Here is a 21,281-nt window from a genome sequence, read left to right as displayed (position 1 = left end):
TCTATATGGGTTGTCAGATGGGTCAGCAGAGCGATTTTGGCGATTGACATCCAAAGTTGGCGAGATCAGGAACGTTGGAATTATATACGTTTGATAATTAATAACAGTCGATGGTTTTATTAGTAACACGCTTTTATTAGCCTGGTATGTATGTATCTACGAATCTTTAACCGTTATTTGTACTACCTTCAAAACGACTGATTTATTTGAAACTTTGCACACTTACTTAGGACCGATGACAATGCAATAGTTTGTCCCATTATCGTAATAAAAACCTTCAGGATAAGCGATTTTCGTATGAGTGATCATGTACATTTTTTGCACCCGGACCAAATTTTTCATAAAATTCAAAAAAAAAAATCAATATTCAAAAATGTTTTATTCATGTAGAACTTATCACACTCACTTATGAGGCGTTCATACATTTAACATGTTACACTAATGTTAATGATGGTGATAACTGCATTCGTTAACTTAAAACTAAAGCTAGGAGGGTTCCAAACGCGCCCTGGTCTAAGAAGAGCCCACAAAAAACTTAGCCAGGTAATATATATATATATTACCTGGTTATATAACATAGATATAATGACAAGGTTGCTTGGAAGCATCCGGCTCCGCTTTCATCTCTCACAAGATAGAAAAATGAATTTTAAAATGTTAAATCGAAATTGTTGATATTGGAATAGAGCAACTGCTGAGTTTCTTCGGGCTTCTTCTCGGTAGAATCTGCCTTCCGAACCGGTGGTAGTCACTACACACAGACAGACTTGACGTTTCAAAAGTGCTTATATTAGGCCTACTTGAAATAAATGAATTTTGAATTTTTTTGAGTTTAGATATAGTCATAGCATATTTTTATGCTAGAGCAAATACATTTTTCCTCCGGGACGCTTTATAACTAAATAAACGCGAACGAAATCGCAGGCATTAGCTAGAAAGGTATAAAAAGAACATTATAAACGCAGTGTTTCGCATTAAATCACATTTGAAATGAAATGCTGTCTACATAATATAATAGGTTGTACAGACGCCGTAATAAAAATCTATTAGGTACTACAAACAAGACTACATCATGGAAAGAACACATGACTGTAAGTAACAACTGACACTTCAATACACGATGCTCTGGCCATAAGCTTTCAACTGGCTTTCAACAAAAACCAGTCCATACTGTTTGTTGTCAACTTGTCAGCCGACCTCATAGTGCTCCATATTAGAGCATTTTACATCACCCGGCACGATATTGACATCGTATCCTCCATCACTGTCCATCGTAATTTGCTTGTTAGTGATAAGGCTGCCAATTGTTCATAGGTAAAGCTAATCTTTACCTATTATTATTTTAAAATAACAGGTTTGTACGAAATTCTTTGATGCCCCTGAAATACCAATTACTACCATCGCTAGTGACTTTGAATTGACGAGTTGCGACTATGACGCTCTGTTAAAGACTTTACTTACTGTAACATTATAAAATCAATTGAATTTTAAATAATTTGGATGACAATATGTCTTTTAAAATTACACTTTTTTTTCAGCAGGTGTACACTCTTTGATTGTCTAGAATTAAATCCGTTTTAATCTGTTCAGCGATTAAGCAGGCATTTGTAAAAAAAAAACAGTTACACTTCTGAATTTATAATCTCAGTATAGATCGTAGGGATTCTTTGATAAGAGATCGTATCGTTTAATATAAAGGCTCTCTTATTGATGTTTCCAAAGCGACCGATATAAATTTATTGGATAGTTTGTCTTCGGCCAATGGAAACAGGTTCAGATCTGAGCTCAACGTACAACTAAATAATCTAGTTTATTTATTGGTTATTTATTCGAATATTGGAGGAACGTGGGCGGGGCTCATTGCTGAAGTACAGAAAAGGTACCATTTTGTAAGTAATGCCGAAGCCTGCCAATAGCCAGTTTACAGCCTCCTACTCGTTGTGGCAATATCTTTTAGCTGTACCCACTTTATCTCAATTCAGTAACCGAAGTCATTAAGAATTTATACTAACTAACACTATTCATTCGATAGAATTTGAGCGCGACTTCGGCTGCGTTTTTTTTTTTATAAATCCTCAAATAACTCGGAAGCTAGTGTTTGTGACAGAGCTTATTCAGGGAAGTACTACAACCATGCTTATTTCTGCCGCTAAGCAGCATTGTTGCAATGCTGTGTACCGGTCTGGAGGGTGTGGGTGCCGGTGTTGTTACAGCACCCATTTCTCAGGTTGATGGACACAGCGACACGTTGCTGGACGTATTCCTTGCATGCCCTGCGAAGCTGTTTATTTATTTTACTACAAGTTAGCCCTAGACTGCAGTCTCACATGGTGGTAAGTGATCATGCAGTTTAAGATGGTAGCGGGCGGATGTTGGGGAGTATGGTAGTCATAGTTCTAATAATTTAAAATGACATTGTGAGATGGTGATAACAAAAAAAAAACACTTGGCTAAGTTTGTTGCGGGCCTCTTCTTAGACCAGGACGCGTTTGGAACCCTCGTAGCTTTAGTTTTAAGTTTACGAATGCGGTTATCGCCATCATCTCACTACCGTGTGGTTCTTATGTACGCATCAAAAGTGCCACCTGTGGGCCTACTTGAATAAAGATATTTTTGACTTTGACTTTGACATACCCCTAGTCGGTTTATACGCGACGTCGCACCGGAACACTAAATCGTTAGCGGCACGTCTTTGTCGGTAGGGTGGTAACTAGCCACGGCCAAAGCCAGACCAGAGAAAATTCAGAATTTTTAATTCTCAAATTGCCCCTGTCGGGAATCTAACCCGGTACCTCCTACTTAAATTCACAGTGCTCACCGTTGCGCCAGGAAGGTAGTAAGTGTTGCTTTATTTATACGGTAACCGGCGTCCGGTTTCGATGCGAAGAGGAATCGAAGAAATTATAGATACCAAACACCATTCAGATTCTCCTGCTTTTCGCGGAGTATAGCAAATTAAGCTTTATTTAATAATAAAATGTTTAGAATGAATAAGGAAAATGAAAGCTACATTTCAATAGAATTTTTGTTGCTAATATGATTTACATTGTGTTACTTGTTTTGTATCGTTCCGGATTCACATGTTGACTTAATGCTATTGTTTGTTTCTAACTATTAACATAAACTCTTAAACAATGCGAAACTCTACCGGTATTGTTAATAAATATTGTAATTGATGCACTATTGAAACCGTTTTAAAATAATGATGCTCAGAAATCTCCTCTGTTTACACGACCTGAGGACCTTTAGTCATTAAGAAATAGTTTACTGTGAGAAGGTTGCTACTTAATGCTAAAGTTTAGTGCAAACTTTATGAAAATTTCTCGATAGCATAAATCTTCATTTAGTACTGAAGATTTACTACTCTTTTATAACGGTTCTTTTTATAGAATCTTATTATTTTTGTCTTTGTTTAAACTAGCTGAGCCAGCCACTCGTAGCTGTTGTCTGGTGAAATGTTACCGCATTCGATTTCAGAACGATGGAAATCCTAGTTTTTTTTTAAATTCTACTATAGGTTAGCTCTTGACTGCAACTGCCATCTCTGCTAGTGGTGAGTGATGATGCAGTCTAAGATGTTAGCGGGCTACCCTAATCGGTTGCTATACGACATCGCACCGGAACACTAAATCACTTAAAGGGACGCCTTTGTCGATAGGGTGGTAACCAGCCAAAGCCTCCAACCAGACCAGACCAGAGAAAATTCTGAATTTATGGGCGAACGGCCCCACGGCTTCTCCTATTTTATGTGACCGTGCTTTAACAAGCGGACAAGTTAATTTTAGTGATCAGTGGACATAATCGGGCATGCAATTTTTGTACCCTGCCTATGTCGTGCTGAGCCTCGCCAGTTAGACAGCAGGGTACACCACGAGCCGGTGTAGCAAGCAATTTAGGAGGTCGACTGGTACTACCCATAAACCCTTCTATATAGGTACCGATAGTGTTAATTACTTTATTCTAAAATTTTAATAAATATTAAATAAATATTAACCTTACCAATTTGTACAGTTAACAAGTCTTTCTATGGAAAAAAGTTACTTAATCGTGTACAGCGGATAACTTAAATTTAGCCATAAATATAACTTTTTGTACTTTTGAACTTAATAATTACGTGAACATGGACTAGTTTTTTTCAAGCTTCAAGGATATTTTGAACATATCATACTTTTTACTCTACCATTTATTGATTTTCATTTGTTTTTTTCAAATGCTTAAAAAAATAAAAAATTATAAGAAAAAAAGTTCCACCCTCCGCTTGCGGGGCTTTTAAATGCCCGAGCAACCGGCGGTCACGGCTCCAGAGTGAGGAACCTCCTCACAGTACGCCCCGTTTCAAGGTTTATTGCCTTCTGTATCCGACCCTTGATCTAACAACCAAGCGAAAGCTTCTTAAGATGTTGGTCGAAGATTTTCGCGAGAAGACCACTGACTGAAACGACGATCGGAACAATTACGGTCGACTCAACATTCCGTTAATATATCACTTATTATTATATAATTTTAGTTAAACAATGTTTTTTCGGCTCGTATCTACTTTGTTATGCCGTGTGGTGACTGCAGAATAGAATACAGTTGTAATTATACTACAAAGCAGATATACTACAAAGTATCAAATATTGCAGTGCACATCTCTACGCAGACGATACACAATTATACTATCATTTTAATCCCAAATCCACAAAAGACGCGGTGGAATTTGTCAAGCGGGACCTAGAGTCCGTTGCTAAATGGTCCGAGGACAATATGCTAGTTCTTAATGCGAAAAAGACTAAGTATATGATTCTGGGTAACAAACATCAAAGGGCAATGATACAGGGGAGGAACCCGTTGATTTCGTTGAATGGTGAAGTTTTAGAACGCGTCGCTGTTGCAAAAAACCTAGGTCTCTACCTAGACGAAGACCTGAGATTTAGTGAACACCTTAATATTAAAATACGTAACGCGTTCTATAAGTTAAAAGTACTCTACGGTGTACGACGTTTTCTGACGGAGAAAGTTCGCCAGATTCTGGTGGAGTCTCATATCTTGTCATCGTTTAATTACTGTGACGCAATATATGGACCTAGACTGTTAAGTTAAACTGAAAATGCTATACAACGTGTGCAAAATGCTTGTACAAGGTTCTGTTACGATTTGTCCCGTAGAAGTCATATCACACCCGTAATTAACAGTCACAAAATTCTAAATATGAAATCACGTAGGAACCTGCACCTGACAATGACGATATACAGAATACTGCATGGTAAGTGTCCACCGTACCTGTACGAGAAACTGCACTGGCAAAGAGATAATGATACAAGGCGGGTTATTAATAAATGGAAACTAGCCACCCCTAAACACAAAAAGGCAGGGTTCACGGGCTGCTTTCGATTCGCTGCGGCCAAGATCTGGAATGATCTTCCTCCTCCGTTCCGTACATGTGATAATATTCTTGGCGAAATAGTATTTAAACACAAGCTATATAATTTATACCTAAGCTTACAAATTGAAGCAGCGAGATTTGTCTATGCAAAATGAGTACTGTTTGGAATAATTATGTATTTATTTTTTGTTTTTTCTACAATTTAATTTTATTTTCTTTAACTACTTTTATTTACCTACTTGTTTAATTTAAGTTTGTGTTAGTTTTTAGTTTTATTGGCTCTCTTTTACAGTTTATTTGGATTTTTTTTTAATAATTTAAATTTCTTTCTTAAATTTAGTCGGGCGTCGCGGTTGTTTGCCCAGTCTGATACTGGTGCAGACTGAAAATCAGCACTGAGCATTGTTGCTAATGCACAGCATAAGGCTGAGTTTGCGGCCATTTGCCATATTGTTAATATTTATTGATGATTCTTTTAGTTATTAATCTTGTATTAACAATATATATTAGTGTATGGCAATAAAGGATTTTTATCATTTATTATTATTATTATTATTATTAATTACCTTACCTCTTCCAGCGGGTGTCGTACGAGGCGACTAAGGGAATATAACGGAGAACGGGCAGCGTCCTCAGTTCCGCCCGACCGTTTGTTTGCCCAGCGTTGTGCTAAAGAGCAAACTCTTCCGTTGGGAGAGGCCTTTAGTCCAGCAGTGGACTGTTATAGGCTATTGTTGAATTCAGTCGCGTGCAAAGGGTTTTTGACCAGGGTATGCATAAAGCAGGTACATGGCATACAATGGAAAAATTCCCCTCCAATACGAGTAATATAAAATAATTTGGGTATGCAGTGCTTTTGTGCATGTATGAAGTGCAGGCCACTGGTTGAATTATTTTGTTGCTTAATTTTCATACTTTTTCTTGAGAGGTCGCCTTTGAATAAACGTTTGATATTTAGAGATAACGCTCGTGCTACATGTAGGAATACATAGCTCGAGGTTTATTGCAACAAATATCTTCAGGTTAAGCAATGATATATCTCATATGCATAATCGCATAATTTCTATTCTTTGCCGTTTAAAATATTAGAGCACTTGTCATATTGTAACTGCGGAGGCACTAATCCTTGTTACGGAATATTAGTAACAAACGAGACTTTGTAACGTCTGAATGCTTAACTGTAAATTATTACGCCAGGCTACTCTACAGTGACAATGGTATTCTGAGAACTCACAGCTTTATTTGCAACGCTGACGCAGCGATGTAGTTAACATGTGGTGGTCATAATCATCAGCCTATATTCAACTGCTGAAAAACATGTTGTAAGTTGGCATGCTTAACGAACTCCGACTCTCAGATAACGATGAGTATGAGAAATTAGTAATAGTGCTTCGACGGCGAGGTTCAGAGGTAATGAATATATCAAATAAGTATCTCGAATGCGGCTATCTACCCATTAAACTATATAGTTCAACGTTGTTCCAAAAGCGAAATCGCAACAAGGTCATACCAAGTTGTTTAGCAGTCACTTAGAATAAATAACATAGAATAATAATAATTGACCATATCGATTCAGGGCGAAACATCTAAGACTAAGATTGCAAAAGAGTGGATAAATGGAAACTACGAGAAAGATTTCGCATTCCTTTCTTAAGTTTATTACCATGTTAATGGTTAATGGTTTTTTGGAATCCAAAATGAATCAGATTTTTGGCCTTCGTCCCATTTATTTCGACGGCGAGCGGATCGGCGAACTTTTCGTTTTAGAGAATAACGCAGTATACTGAATGGGACGCCTAAATACATATATTTATTTGTCAGTTACTTCAGCGAACAAGCCTTTTGCCTAATCACTTCTAAGATTTACTCCAACTTTGTTTTTGTATTGAAATCTTAGCGTACCCATTTCAAAATCAGTTCCGACGACGATTGATTGTGAAGTTGGCTTCGAAATTAATGAAAAGGTTTTATCATTTGCTTATATTACTGAAGCGATGTTACCCAACGCACTTCGGACCTTCGAACATACTTCAAATGAAGCTAATGAGGTAGAAATAAAAGCTAGATAAAAGATGACCGTCAGACTTGAAACATAAAATTTCATAGAAGGTATATAATTTCACTTATGTTTAATAAAAGAAAAATCTAATAAAAGAATTTCGTTAGCAAAAATTAAGTAATATATTATCTCTGTCATTACTTTAATAATAATGATTACAAAATATAAATGCAAAAGAAGTAATGATGATTTGAACGTCATGCCGCGGCCGTGACGGCATGCGAATTAGTTTTAGGTACTTTCAAAATGTGCCAATGGATATTTCACATCAATAATAAAAACAATTGAGTTAGTGAGCTTATACATGAGATATGGGTCCTACGCCACCCAACTTTTTTTTAAACATGTATACCTAATATGAATTCGTTTAAATTTACCATAAACTTCCAAAAAGTAAACAAAATAACGCTTTGCTCTATCCAATATTTAAGGGAACTGTTAATTAACCAGCCGAGCCTAAAAAAGGTCTAAGAAATTCTAAGTAAGCGTGTATTTCCCCAAGCAAAATTGTCAGTCTGCAAGGATTGTTTATGAGGCCTTTGTTTTACGATTTTATGCATGCACTCGCATTATGAAGACGTATTGTAAACACGCGAACAATAACAGAACGTGCCGGGTTTCTTAAGCGGGTAGATGCTAAGTAACGGCTTTATCTGCCGTATTCATAAGTGAAATAATAAGTACTTTGGTACCATGGTACTTTCCTAAGGGATTCTTACAATGGGAAGTTAGATCGACTAATCGAATAAGGTCCTGTTTTAATCAAGCACGGTTTTATGCTATTGACTTTAAATACAGTGAAAGTGTTATGGTTACGATTTATTTTTTAAGTTTTCGTACCAAACACAAAATGGGATTCAAATATCTGAAATAATCTTATTCCGTTCATAAACAAATAAACCGGCAATAAATTTGAATTCAGTGTTATTTTTATACTAACTAATTAATATGTAGCATTTTGCAATACAAAGGTGGTATATTTCAAGGTTTGCAGATATTAGTTGTACCTTAATATGGTCAGTCAATTAACGTCGCATTACAGGGCATGAAGCCTTCTTTCACATAGCTGAGATGATACAATAGTATAGCCCTACCACTCTGCTTTAATGCGGGTTGCTGGGCTTATACGATTAATTTTAAAGTCATTAAACTATTGTTAAATAGTTCGTTCTTAATTTAAAATGTTGAAAGAACAACTACTAAGTTTCTTTCACGCTTTTTCTCGTTGTAATCTGCGTCCAGATTCAGTGTTAAAAACATTCTATGTATTAAAGTATACTATTATTTTTAGTACGGAAGAATCAAATTTTCTACCAGGTGAAAAGTAATTAACACCTAGACGAGACGTGTTGCAGCGGTACATTATAAATCACCAAAACAATACCTCAAAATAAAAACTGTAGTTCACAGCTCGCCGGAGTAATTGGAACAAATTACTCGGCTTAAAGTTTCTATATTTTTTATTCGCAAATCTGATTTTGAACAAGGCGCGTGACTTTTGTAACCGCGACATTATCGTGCCGGGCCAAATGTGCCGACCTCGCCTTTGAACTAAAGAAACACGGCTATTTTGTATTGGAAATGAAATCGAAACTACAAAATAATACAGCTTACTTAGCTGCAATGCCAACAAATGATTATACAATTTAATTACATTTAGTCACAAAGGTTTGCAAAAAAAGAATCCGTCAATCATATTAATGATAAATTAGACAATTTTCTATTGAGAATGAAATCAAAATTTATAAATGGGTACTTATTTTAAGTGACGATCATTACTGTGTCATTATTGTGTCTGTTCGTTTGTTTGTTACGTATATGCTCGTCTCAACTACTGCAACCAATCAATTCATAATAAGGCACAGATAATATGTCTTGCATCCTGAAGGCGGGCATAAGATATGTTTTCTCTGTATTTGTGAGGACCGTTGTTCAAATATTCAAAAAATAACTTTGTTTATAACAAACGGATTTGGACAAAACTTGGCACGAGAAAAACACCGTTCCCGCGAGATTGAAAAAAAAAAACGATACAAACGCGGTCGTTATTGGGCTAGAGTAAAATATAATCATGACGTTGCCCTAAAAAAGACGCTTTCACTGCAGACAAATCTGCACTCAATAGCAATCAAGCCGGTACCACGGATATGCACATTCTTAGTAAATAATTCAATTGAAGTATTGCTTAATCGGTAATTAGTTATATTACTAATGCAATTACAAAAGTGATACCTTTCACTTTTAACTTAAATCAGAACACGAAAAACTTATTTTATTTATTTTATTTATACACTTTATTTGTAAACTACAAATAGTAAAAAAAAAACAATGGACACAACAAAAATAAACTTAAAAAGTAGGATACAAAGGGCGGCCTTATCGCTTAGTAGCGATCTCTTCCAGGCAACCTTAGGATTAGGAAAACCAAGGGAAACCGATTGGTGGGGTGTATTATTATTATATACATACTTACGAACAATTACACACTAATACTTATCAAGATTACACACATAAAATATTAATAATAATATAAACTTGCGCTTAATATCGATACTAATGAATGCATTCAGGCTCGAAATAATTTTTAAATCATCTGTTTGGATTCCTCAAGTTGTCCAAATATTAGGCCTGCTGTTAATCGTGTTGTCGTAATCAAGAATACTGAACTTTCCAAATTAATTAACTTATTAAAGCAAAATAAAATAAATTGATTGTAAAAGAGACGCTTCCTTGGTTCTAGGTACAGATTTAACAGTAAGCTAAATACCAAACAAACCTTTGTTGAATAACGGTATCGCAAAAGGTTCAATTTAAATTATATACATTTCCGATCACATTTACATTAATAACAATTTCGTGGTCCATACAATAATAAACGTAGGAAATTAAATTAAATTGAAGTAAATAATAAAATTACTACTCCAATAACTTTAACAGTATACCATTAAATTGTACATGGATAGTAAAATTAGAAATTCTGTAAAATAGCTCCGAGCTATTTCCTACCGAGCTTTTAACATGAGAAGCCAATTAATTGCCTTAGCTTACCGATGCCTTTAATATTAATGCACATGTTATTAGCATTATTTATTGGACATGGATATGTCGCGAGTTAATGTAATCCACTTGATCATGTTTTTAAATCGAGCCTCCATAAAATAGTTTTTGATTTAGTAAATGTTTTTACCTACACTTCTTTCCATCGAATTATCAATTTTTATACATTTTAAAATTAATTATTTCGTTTAATAAAATAACATCATTCGTGCAACAAAAAATACTAGTCAATGAATATAACCTAAAATAAACTATTTAAAACTAAATAAAATCTAAAACGTCCTCGAAACCACCGCAGCGAGGCACAGTTCCTAAGATGCTGGCAGCATTGCCCTTTTGGATGGCCAAACTAATTCGTTGGCCATGGTAACTGCCCGCTCTAGCATCACCGGTAGACTCGATAACCCTTTTCGATAATTCTTTGAAAAGAGCTCTTGCCTTCGGACCCCACGGTCCCAAAGTCTCTACTCCAAATACTACTCTCTATCCTTTAGTAAATTATTTTATTGTTCGAATTTTAGAAATTATTGGAATTCAATATGATCACGTATCCAATATCTTAAGATTTTATCTCATCTTACAGATAGGTATATATTTGGTTCATCACGTTGCACCAGCACGTATTAAATATTTCTTGAGATTTGATTAGACCTCTATCTATCTATTTAATTTAAAATCTTGCGATGATTCCTGAATATTAAGTGGGTGACCTGAATTCTCCCTGAAACTGTCTTTAACCTCAATAGTCTATGCCATTTTGGTACCAGAAGTCATAAATAAAGTGATTGATCAAAAACAGCACGAAGATGACCCAAAGAACAATGTCTGGAAATAAACATAGCGAAGGGTTCACGTTTCAAAGGGTTCGTGACGGTGTTGTCCCGATAACGGGTCTCCGGGTCCTTGGTAGATTGAACTTGCCCGTGGGTACATCGAAAGTAGGCATTTGCTGAATCAGTCAGATCTGATATAAATACATAAAAATAGTTATCAATTTTACTTCACAATGCTACAGGTTTTTCTGATTTTGGTTGTAGATTTGCGTCTGGGTTTGTGGATACTTTAAATTTTCCAACTTTTAGATCATCATCATTCTAAAGCACGGGTCTCCTCCTACGATGAGAAGTGCGGATTGGTGGACTCCACACACCTTTCAGAAAATTATGTAGAACTCTCTGACATTTCAGACTTCCTCACGTTTCCTCACGTTTTCCTTCACCGATGAAGCAATTGATATTTTAATTACTTAAAACGCACATAACTTAGAAAAGTTACAGATGCGGCCCCCCGAAAGTAAAGTCGAGCTCCTACCCAATGCGCTATTACCGCTTCCTTACACTTTTTAAATTTTAGATACTTCACTTGAACTTTAAATTCCATGCCGGCTTTTGATCTTAAAATATTATTGACTAGCTGTTGCCCGCGACTTCGTCCTTTTTTTTTGTTTTTCGAAAGACATGTGCCTCTTATAGGTGGCAGCACTTTATGTATTTAGGATAGCTAAGCCTGGTGTAAAATCGTCAAACACTTTCGTCTTTCGAACTGAGCTTAATTTCGGGATTAAAAGCATCCTATATTACTTATAATAACTTCAGGAATATGTGTACGAAGTTTCGTGATGATCGGTTTAGTAGTTTTTGCATGAAAGCGTAACAAACAAACTTACATTCTCATTTATAATATTAGTAGGGATAGGGATAGGGATAGGGATTTAATAGCAATCGTTCAGTTTTATTGCCATTAGTGAATATATTGAAATTACATCAGCTAAGGCATTTATTGTACTGTAAATAAAATTGATTACGAGTAAAGAGGTGGAATTTGAACTATGAATAGATATAAGCTAGAGTTATTGAACTTGAATTGTCGTGGTTTTCCTACACGGATGGCTCTAATACTCCGCTGAATTTCTATACATTTTAAATGTCATTGGGACCCGGTCGTCGTCTTAACCTGTAAGCGATGAGAAAGGTCTCCCTTTATCAGTGGTGGCTTTCTTATGTGTATTATTGCTATGGATATAAAAGTTTAGTACATATTAAACTACATAACTCCCTCGTAGGACGATGAAGGTTAGGATGTTCAGCTACGGATCGAGAGGTTCTGGGTTCGAATCCCAGGTCGGTACCAAAAAATATTGGTATTGTTTATTTTCTATTAAAATAATTTTCATTACCAGCCCGGAGTTAAGAAGTAGGAGGTGTCAACTGTCAACCCCCAAATTTCGGGGAGCACGTTAAGCCATCAGTCCTGGTTGTTATTAACAGTTACGTGTGGTAATAGTCGTTAAAGCCCACCAACCCGCATTGGAGCAGCGTGGTCTTAAACAATCTCTCCTATGACAGACCTGTCTAACCTGTCCAGATGCCTGTGCCCAGAAGTGGGAAGTTAAGAGGCTACGGGTGATGCATAATTAACAATATTATTTATTATTAGAACAATGTTCACCTATAATAAAAGTTGAACTGGCCAAATTAGAAAATAAAACAGAAGTGCGAAAGGTCTCGTTTAACTCATTTATAATAATTAACTTGTATATTAATAACTTGTTCAAACTCTAGGGGCCTGAAATACACGTGGAATAATAAGGTTATCAAAAGTTATTTTATCACGCTCTGGAAATAATTGAGAGGTGCTCTCAATTGAAGTGTGCCAAAGGCTGTTTAACTTTTTTGACGTTATAGCACGTTTATTTCTAAGGCCCTAGATAATTAAAGTTTTTTTTACTGACGACAAGTTTCCGTTAACAAGGGAACCTACTTGTTAGTTGTCGCTGTATGATATTAAACGAAAAAAATATATAATATATCAGTGCAGTTGTATCAGTTTATCCTGTAATTGTATCCAGTTTATAAAATTGCTGTTTATGGAAAAGCACTGCAACCCGGCGGAACTTACGCCATCAATTTAACACGTTTCTATTTAGTTTTCTAGTTGTATAGTTCACCATCATAAGATCGCAGTTAAGGTGCTGAGTGCTGCTTAATTAGGTTGAAATAACTGAAACTATTATTAATCTATGTAATTCTTTGCAAAAAAATTATATATATATATATATATATATATATATATATATATATATATATATATATATGTTGTTCATAAGCATATATCTGACTCAGTTTTACGTGGCTCAGTTAAATGTTCACGTCTTTAAGTTAGCTCTACCAAAAATTATATATTTTTTATTTTATTAAATTCAAATCTCTTCTTTACGAAGGTATAATAAACAGAGCACGGCCGGAGCCAAGTGCAAAATCGGGGGAGTCATGTCAAAAACTTTCGCAACAGGCGACATGTGTTTATTAATATAACGGCTTTTTGTAGGAGTGTATATGCAAACTTATGTATATTTAGTGTTTTAACCCTGCGTGGAGAGTGTGAGGTATTACTCCTGTGGATGAAATAATTATAGGGATAGTCCCTATAGGTAGGTCCCTAGAGGTATTATTATTATTATTATCTTAGTTTTTCAATTATTGTTATATTTATTTCGTCACCACTTAGACGAGAGTTCATAACAGGTTCAAGAGTTAATAAAATAAATGTGTGATTTCGCATAGTAAAATTTTTATATTGAGAAGTACTGCAGAAAGCTTTGATTGATACAAACATATGGTATTATACTGTTTTTTGCATCGACGTTTGCCTGTAGCTTGTTTTCTGATGACGGGGCATAGGTACCGCAAGAAAAATGTTTAATCTCACGTGAAGACGCAGTTGCTAGCATCTGTTGGTCATAAATAATTAAAAATTGACAGACCTGAACCAAACATAAAATTAATAGGTTCAACGGACGTAATAAGTCGTAACTAAATATAAGATTTATTTTAGTAGCCAGTAAACTAATCTTTACATGGATACCAATAAATAAGATTGGATCTGGCTGCCTGATCTGCCACTGTCTTGTTTGTGTAGTGGTTACAATGTTCAACCAGGGATGACAAGATCCTGGGTTTGATTCCCGAGTCTGGTCTCCTATTGTTAGATGTTAGGGTTTTCTGTTAAAGTTATCAGTACCAGCCCAGGTAACACGTTAAAGCTTTCAGTTTATTATCATAATTATCTAAGATATGATTATAGACATTAAAACCTGCGCATCGAAGCAGCGTGGATGGTTGATGATCTAGAAAACTCTTTACGAGAAAGAGAATTTTTCTCTCTGTTTATACAGGCTAATCTTTGTGTTAAATGGACCCATTTTCCAGTAACCTTCACAGGCTATTTATAGGATTTGTCCATAATGTATAAGCCCATAAATGGCGTTGGAAGATTGTGAAAAGATCCTGGTATAGTGTGTTAAAGTGGTATAGTGTAGTAAGTGGTATATTCAGCGTTTAAAAAAAATTACCTCTATTACAAATACTGAGGATGGATTTTGACAATATTTGAAATAAGGTTATAAGTAAAATATAAATAGTTTTCTGGGAGATCAGCTTAAATGGTTTTTTCACGGGATTTGTTAGAAATCATGACGATAAAACAACTTGGACAGGACATCTGTCAGGCCTTCTAGTTAGCAATAAATACACCGAAGTAGGTACAATTAAATGTTCAATTTTAAAGTATAAACGAGCGACTTAATTGTTACTCAATCAAAACCGTCAATTACTTTAAGTTAATTACGTCAGGTAATTTTTCAATCAATTCACGTTCGTTGTCTTACGTCTAACTGTCACAGATAGTCAGTGTAAGGGCAGTGCTTGTGCAAGCAACACGTGTTGCAAAAAGTGAGTGGCCAAGTTGATCGGACTTCGCACCGATATGATATGAACTCTTTTTTTTTTCTCAAGCTTAACGTAGTTTATGCAATAAGGCAATAACTGGACTAGATTACGAACGGCTTTTAGTGATTGAATGTACGGTTTCGCGAAACTTAATTGCTGTTATTGGTACTGAAAAGTCGGTTAATGTGTTATGGATATTTTAAAGTGTTTTAGTGCGGTTTGAAGGTGGAATTGTTTTAAGTGAAGTGTGATTTGTCTGGATTTTTATAACGCTTATGTAAGTATTTATATAAGACCTTAGGATCTGATTAGTTCGATCTAAGTTTTGTTAGGTAGGTTATTAACCTTATTTTATAAAAATTAGATGGTTTGGTTAATATGCCCCTTATAATATCAAAATAAACTAATCTGTAAATTGATTAGATTTTCTTAATTATAATACTGTTTCATAATTCTATTACGAACTGTTTATCAGATTAAAATCCTTAATACTGGATAGTTTACATGTAATGTTATATGATTAGAGGCTTAAAAGGTAATAGGTGCTAATTAAAATCTGACGTCAATATAGGTAACTACAAACTTTTAATAATTTTAATTAAATTGGTCCACCAGTCCGCACTAGGCCAGCGTGGTGGACTACGGCCTTTACCCCGTCTCATTGTTGGAGGAGACCTGTAGTGGGCCTGTAATGGGATGATATGATGATGGTACATTTAACTAACCTTCTGTAGAAATGATGTTTTGTTTAGAAATGTTTTTTTTTATCGAATCTATTTTAGATTGCCTTATTGATTAGATTATTACCCTGTTCCTTTGAATCACGAAGGCCTGGAATCAATTCCCGCGTTAGACGAATATTTTAAGTTATTGGTTATTTCCATAAATAATCTTTTAACAGTTTGATAAACTTAAACGTATGTTCGCTCTTCTTTCCGCGGATGTCGTACGAGGCGTCTAAGGGATTATAACGGAGAGCGGCAGCATCGTCCTCTGTGCTACTACTACCATATAATGTGATGAACAACCCGCCTGCCCAGCGTGGTGAGCGTGGTGAGAGGCCTGTAGTCCAGCAGTGGCTGTTGATGACGATGAAACGTATATTATGTTGCTTTGTCACTTACTCAAAAACTAAAAAAAACCACAGCAAAGACATAACGGACGTCATGAGATATATAACCACAGATCTCATATAACCAACAAGAACTTTCGAACTTATAAGGCAGAATTCTAACTTGAAGCAAATTATACTAGCTAGCTGTTTGGGCGTATCACAAAAATATATCCTTCCAAGAAGATAATTCTATTACAACAGTACACGGACGTTTGAATCAGGGGTATAAGTATACAATTAGACTAATTGTTTGGGAAATGGAATCTTAATTATACTAAGGAACGTTGCGTGGCAGCAATGGGCCTACCGGTTTCCTATTATCACATTATTGCAAATAATGATAATACAGGACTGGTGTTTAGCTGGCTTCCCTCCAATGTAATTTAAATAGTTCGTTGGCATTGGAATGCGTATTTTCTTGACTAACAACACAGAATTAAGAAGATACAGAACCCTCTTTCAGCCGTTATTGTATTTAGTGCATTTTGTCAAAAAAACATTGAAACGCCCCGCAGACGTCTCACTTTTAGTTGCTAGCTCACAAAATTCCATTTCCTTCATTTTATGGTACAGGTTAAGAACATTCATCATCATCATTTCAACGGACGGAATGGACGTCCACCCTACAAAAGTCCTATTCCCAGCAGGACATGGGTCTTTTTTAGGGATTTCCACAATCCACGGTCCAGGGCCGCCTGCCTACAGCGGCTCCCAGCGACCTGCCTGATCGCATCCGTACACCGCGCTGGGGCCCGACCCACGCTGCGTTTACCGGTGCGGAGTCGCCTTTCCAGCACCTTAAGACCCCAACGTCTATCGGTTTTCCGAGCTATGTACCCTGCCCATTGCCGCTTTAGCTTCGCGACTCGCTGAGCTATGTCGGTTACTCTAGTTCTCCTACGGATCTCCTCATGTCTGATTTGATCACGTAGAGATACTCCTAGCATAGCTCTCTCCATCGCCCGCTGAGTGACTCTGAGCCTTCTTATGAGGCCTATAGAACTTTAGAGGTAAAAAAATACTGGCAACTGCTAAATGGAATGAAGTGACTAACTGCCCGTTTAGTGGAGTGGTTTTTGATGCTTCAATGTACATGGTTTCTGTGTGTTCTTGATTCTGTGGCTAACAAGTAGCGATATGGTGAATTGCACATTTAATGATGACAATAACTTGAAATCGCACTGTCATTATTTTGTTTACTATCGATAATTTTAGTTTGCAATCGTCTTCCGCTGTATTTTGCATAAATGCATTATTTAATAGTGGTCGCGTGTCGTTTAAAAATAGTGTAGTAGGTACTTATAACATAGTAAACATCTTTCCGGCTTCTTAATGCTCTGTAGACTATCCATTCATACTGGTGGTAGTCACTACTGACAGAGTTATTTAACGATTAAAGAGAGTGTATAAAAAGTGAAAATAGATATAAATATAAAAATATAGATAAATAGATACAAAGAGAGGGTGTGTCTGGTTCATTATTACGATTTGTATTCGATGACAGTATGAGTAGTCCTGTACGGTGACTGAAAATGTAGACAAAGATAGTCATCCTTAATAACTTTATAAACCCTGTACGGGCTCAATACAGGGCAATTTTTGCAGTTCATTATGCGATTGGGCGAATTTTATCATATGTAAATAAGGCATAACGTGCGGATATTTGTTTAGATAGGTAGAATAGAATGTCTTTATTTGCTGGAATGTGATTTTTTTTAGAATCATAGTATGTCTGCTATATTCCAAACCTTTTAAAGATGTCGTGTTAATATTTTTTTCATATTAAATTTCTATGATTTATTTATATTCATTGATATTATAAAAACATTTATCTATAAGCCATTATTTTATTTTTACTTTAAAATAATAGCTCTTAGATAAATGTTTTTATGATATCAGCATAACAGTTTGGAGAAAGGATATATCTGTGTAGTTTCGCACAATATTTTACATAATTTCTTAACGAAATTGGCAGGGCTGTGTAGACAAATAGTCCTATCATTGCACTGCTTGCTTAATTTACAGTAATTTTCTAAAGTGAGAACTAATTTAACTTTTGATAACTATAACTTGATGAGTGCCAGATATTTTAAATAGATTAGCATTTTAACAAATTCCCAAATGTATTAATAAATAGTTTTCAAGATATAATCAAAATTATATTTGATATAACTACAGCTAAAGATCATGATATTGTGTCGGTGGTTATTTTGATAAAAATACAAGTGCATTTTCGAGATAGCCTTGTATGAGACTCTAGACGATGCAAAGATACCTTATAGCGTTTTACTCGTTGTCACTTGTCAATTTAGCTTTGTTTAGAGATGTATGTACAAGAGAATGGAAAACATTAGTATGTCTGTCTGTCTTTATTATTTATGCTATCCACAACATACCTATAACAGATCATTTTGTAATAGAGAAGATTTATCGATTCGTAGATAGCAGTCAGATTCAGTAACTTTTTCACTAAGTTGGCAATTGGTTATCTTAAAACAAAACTGTGTTTTACACGATGACATCGGCAATCGAATAGCGCTCTGAATGATACATAATTGTATTTCGTATAATATTATAATTTACACACAAATACAGTAATGCTTCTGAAGACAGTGATTTTCTATTGTCCAATACACAATTTGTCATCCTGTCCCATTGTGCAGATTAACAGGATTTCAAGTGTCCAAACACACTTCTATGTTGCTTGCCGATTATGCAAGTGCTATTTTAGATTTGTATATAAGTAGTAAGAGCACACGATGGACTGGAATGTCTGATTTAAAACTTTTTGTCTTAAACACAGTTGACCGAACCCAACGATATTAGAAGATATTTCTGTTAATAAATGAATATGTAGGTACAGGAGCTATGGGGATACGCTCGACTTCAACAATAGAAAGATCTTCGAGCGGGTGATCGTTCTACGGGACCGAGGTCCAACCAACTTCCAAAGACGAATGTCTTTGGAAGTTGTAAATGTTTATGGTCAATTTTTGTGAACAATTTGTTAGCGCGATGATCTTATGTGTGGCGGATCTTTGTGGCGCCATCTAGTTTGGTAATGTGGAGACCGCTACAAAGATTAATATGCAAAGAAAATACACAAATCGCCATCTAGCCTCAAAGTAAGCGTAGCGTTGTGTTAGCTATGGGCACTAGCATAACTGATATTTTTTAATGAATAATATACATAAAAACTTATAATGTACAGATAAACGCTTTTATATACCTGGTGACGAGACGATGGTGATAACTACATTCGTAAATGTATAGCTAAAGCTATGAGCCCTGCTTTAAAAAGAAACTCTCAGAAAACAACAGGGCTAAGATAGAATTGTATGCGTGACAGCAAATACATTTCAAATACAAAGAGATCTCTTTAAATGTTGATTCGTATGGATATTTTGTGTGAGGAGAAGATTGTTTTTGTCTGCTACTGTATATAATTGCCATGGCGACACGTCATAGAAGCATTTTTTTAAATGTATCAGGGCATACCTGGGACCCCGTTTTCTTTTCAACTTTTAATTATTTCCGGGATAAATCCCGACTTGTAATAACTAAATATATGGGTATTAGTTACAAGGATCTCCACGGCCTACCTCTCTCTTAAAAGGTAAGTAAGTGAATTTTGACTAATACACGCCTCGGATTGTAGTTTTTAGCGTTGTGGCTTATGAACATGACGCCACCTTGGTTTTCAAAGCTTCTCACAAAACGAAATAGGTTCTTACAACAGCTTTTTGTCGCACGAGAAGTCGCTAATGTGATTTGTCGATTAGATTGTCGAGTACTTACAATGATTTCGATGTAGTTTATCTAACAACCTGTTCATATTTATTCAACTGATTTCGTTTCTTGTCACTCCCATCCGCCCACTTAGATACAAGTTTTGAGAAGTGCATTGCTATGTTTTTTGGTTTCCCTGTTATGTATTGTCAATATCAAGTATGTTAGTAACAAAACAGCACAATTACCGATTGGAATTTTTCCGTTTGAAAGCGTAGATTTTTAATGTTACGTGTTACCTGTATCCCAATACCCAGTATTAATATTAGTACTGAGTTTTTTTTTAATTCCACTACAAGTTAGCCTTGACTAGCAAGTCCTTGACTGCAATCTTACCTGCTTGATGATGCAGTCCAAGATGGTAATGGACTAAAGATACGAGGGTTCCAAACGTGCCCTGGTCTAAAAAGAGCCCACAACATAGCCGGGTATTTTTCTTTATCACCAGTACACAGTAAATTAATATCAAGCTATGAAGATAGAGCAATTCACACCCAATCTTTTTTATCGTTTACTGGGTCAGCGTGGTAGACTACGGCCTAAATACTTCTCTTTTTGTGAGAGATACCTGTGCTCTGTAGTAGGCGAGTAATGAATTGATATCTTGATGATGGTGAAGACTCGCTTAGAGATATAAGTACCTAGAAATTTATAGCTCTCCCGGGAATCATTACCAGGACATCATCACTAACAACTGATAACAATCCTTACCTAAGACCGCGTTTGAGTAGAGTGGCTGATCTTAAGTGACTTTAAATTACGCAGATATATTCATCAACAGTCTACAGGCGTCCACTGCTGAACAAAGGCCTTTCCAAGAGCGCGCCACTACACACGGTCTTCCGCCTAGCTCTTCCAGCCGCTTCCAGAAACCTAGAGCCGATATATTATAATAATATATGCCATTTCACTTAAATTAAATATTGCTTACTTGCATTCCAGCAATTATGTGCCTTGTGCAGCTTTCCGAAAATTGTCAGCGTTGTGTTATTTGTCACCTGAATCACAAACTATATTATACCCTATTTCACAATCGGTAGCGATAAAAGGCAGGATTGCCGAAAATTACACACCAAGCATTAAATGACTCATGTAAAACCAGTTCCCACACCCACTTCTGAGATTTGCATACACTGAGAGTAAGAAAGACTCTCTTGATATTCGACCTAT

The 21,281-nt window shown here is 35.8% G+C and overlaps 1 protein-coding gene across 2 annotated transcripts in view; it reads left to right on the top strand.

The window, feature by feature from the left end:
* Positions 1-21,281, top strand: part of LOC120626665 (cadherin-99C) — a 175,915-nt gene that overhangs the window by 89,483 nt on the left and 65,151 nt on the right. The window contains exon 1 of one of the 2 annotated variants that reach the window (XM_039894275.1): positions 15,183-15,485. The exons of the other annotated variant lie outside the window; for it this stretch is intronic. The gene's annotated coding sequence lies outside the window, so the exon portion shown is untranslated. Of the gene's footprint in view, positions 1-15,182; positions 15,486-21,281 lie in introns of those variants that run through there. 2 annotated transcript variants of the gene reach the window in all.

The sequence above is a fragment of the Pararge aegeria genome, chromosome 10 (genome assembly GCF_905163445.1).
Source record: "Pararge aegeria chromosome 10, ilParAegt1.1, whole genome shotgun sequence".
NCBI classification, from domain to species: Eukaryota; Metazoa; Arthropoda; class Insecta; order Lepidoptera; family Nymphalidae; genus Pararge; species Pararge aegeria.
This window is presented reverse-complemented; position numbering and strand designations above follow the sequence as displayed.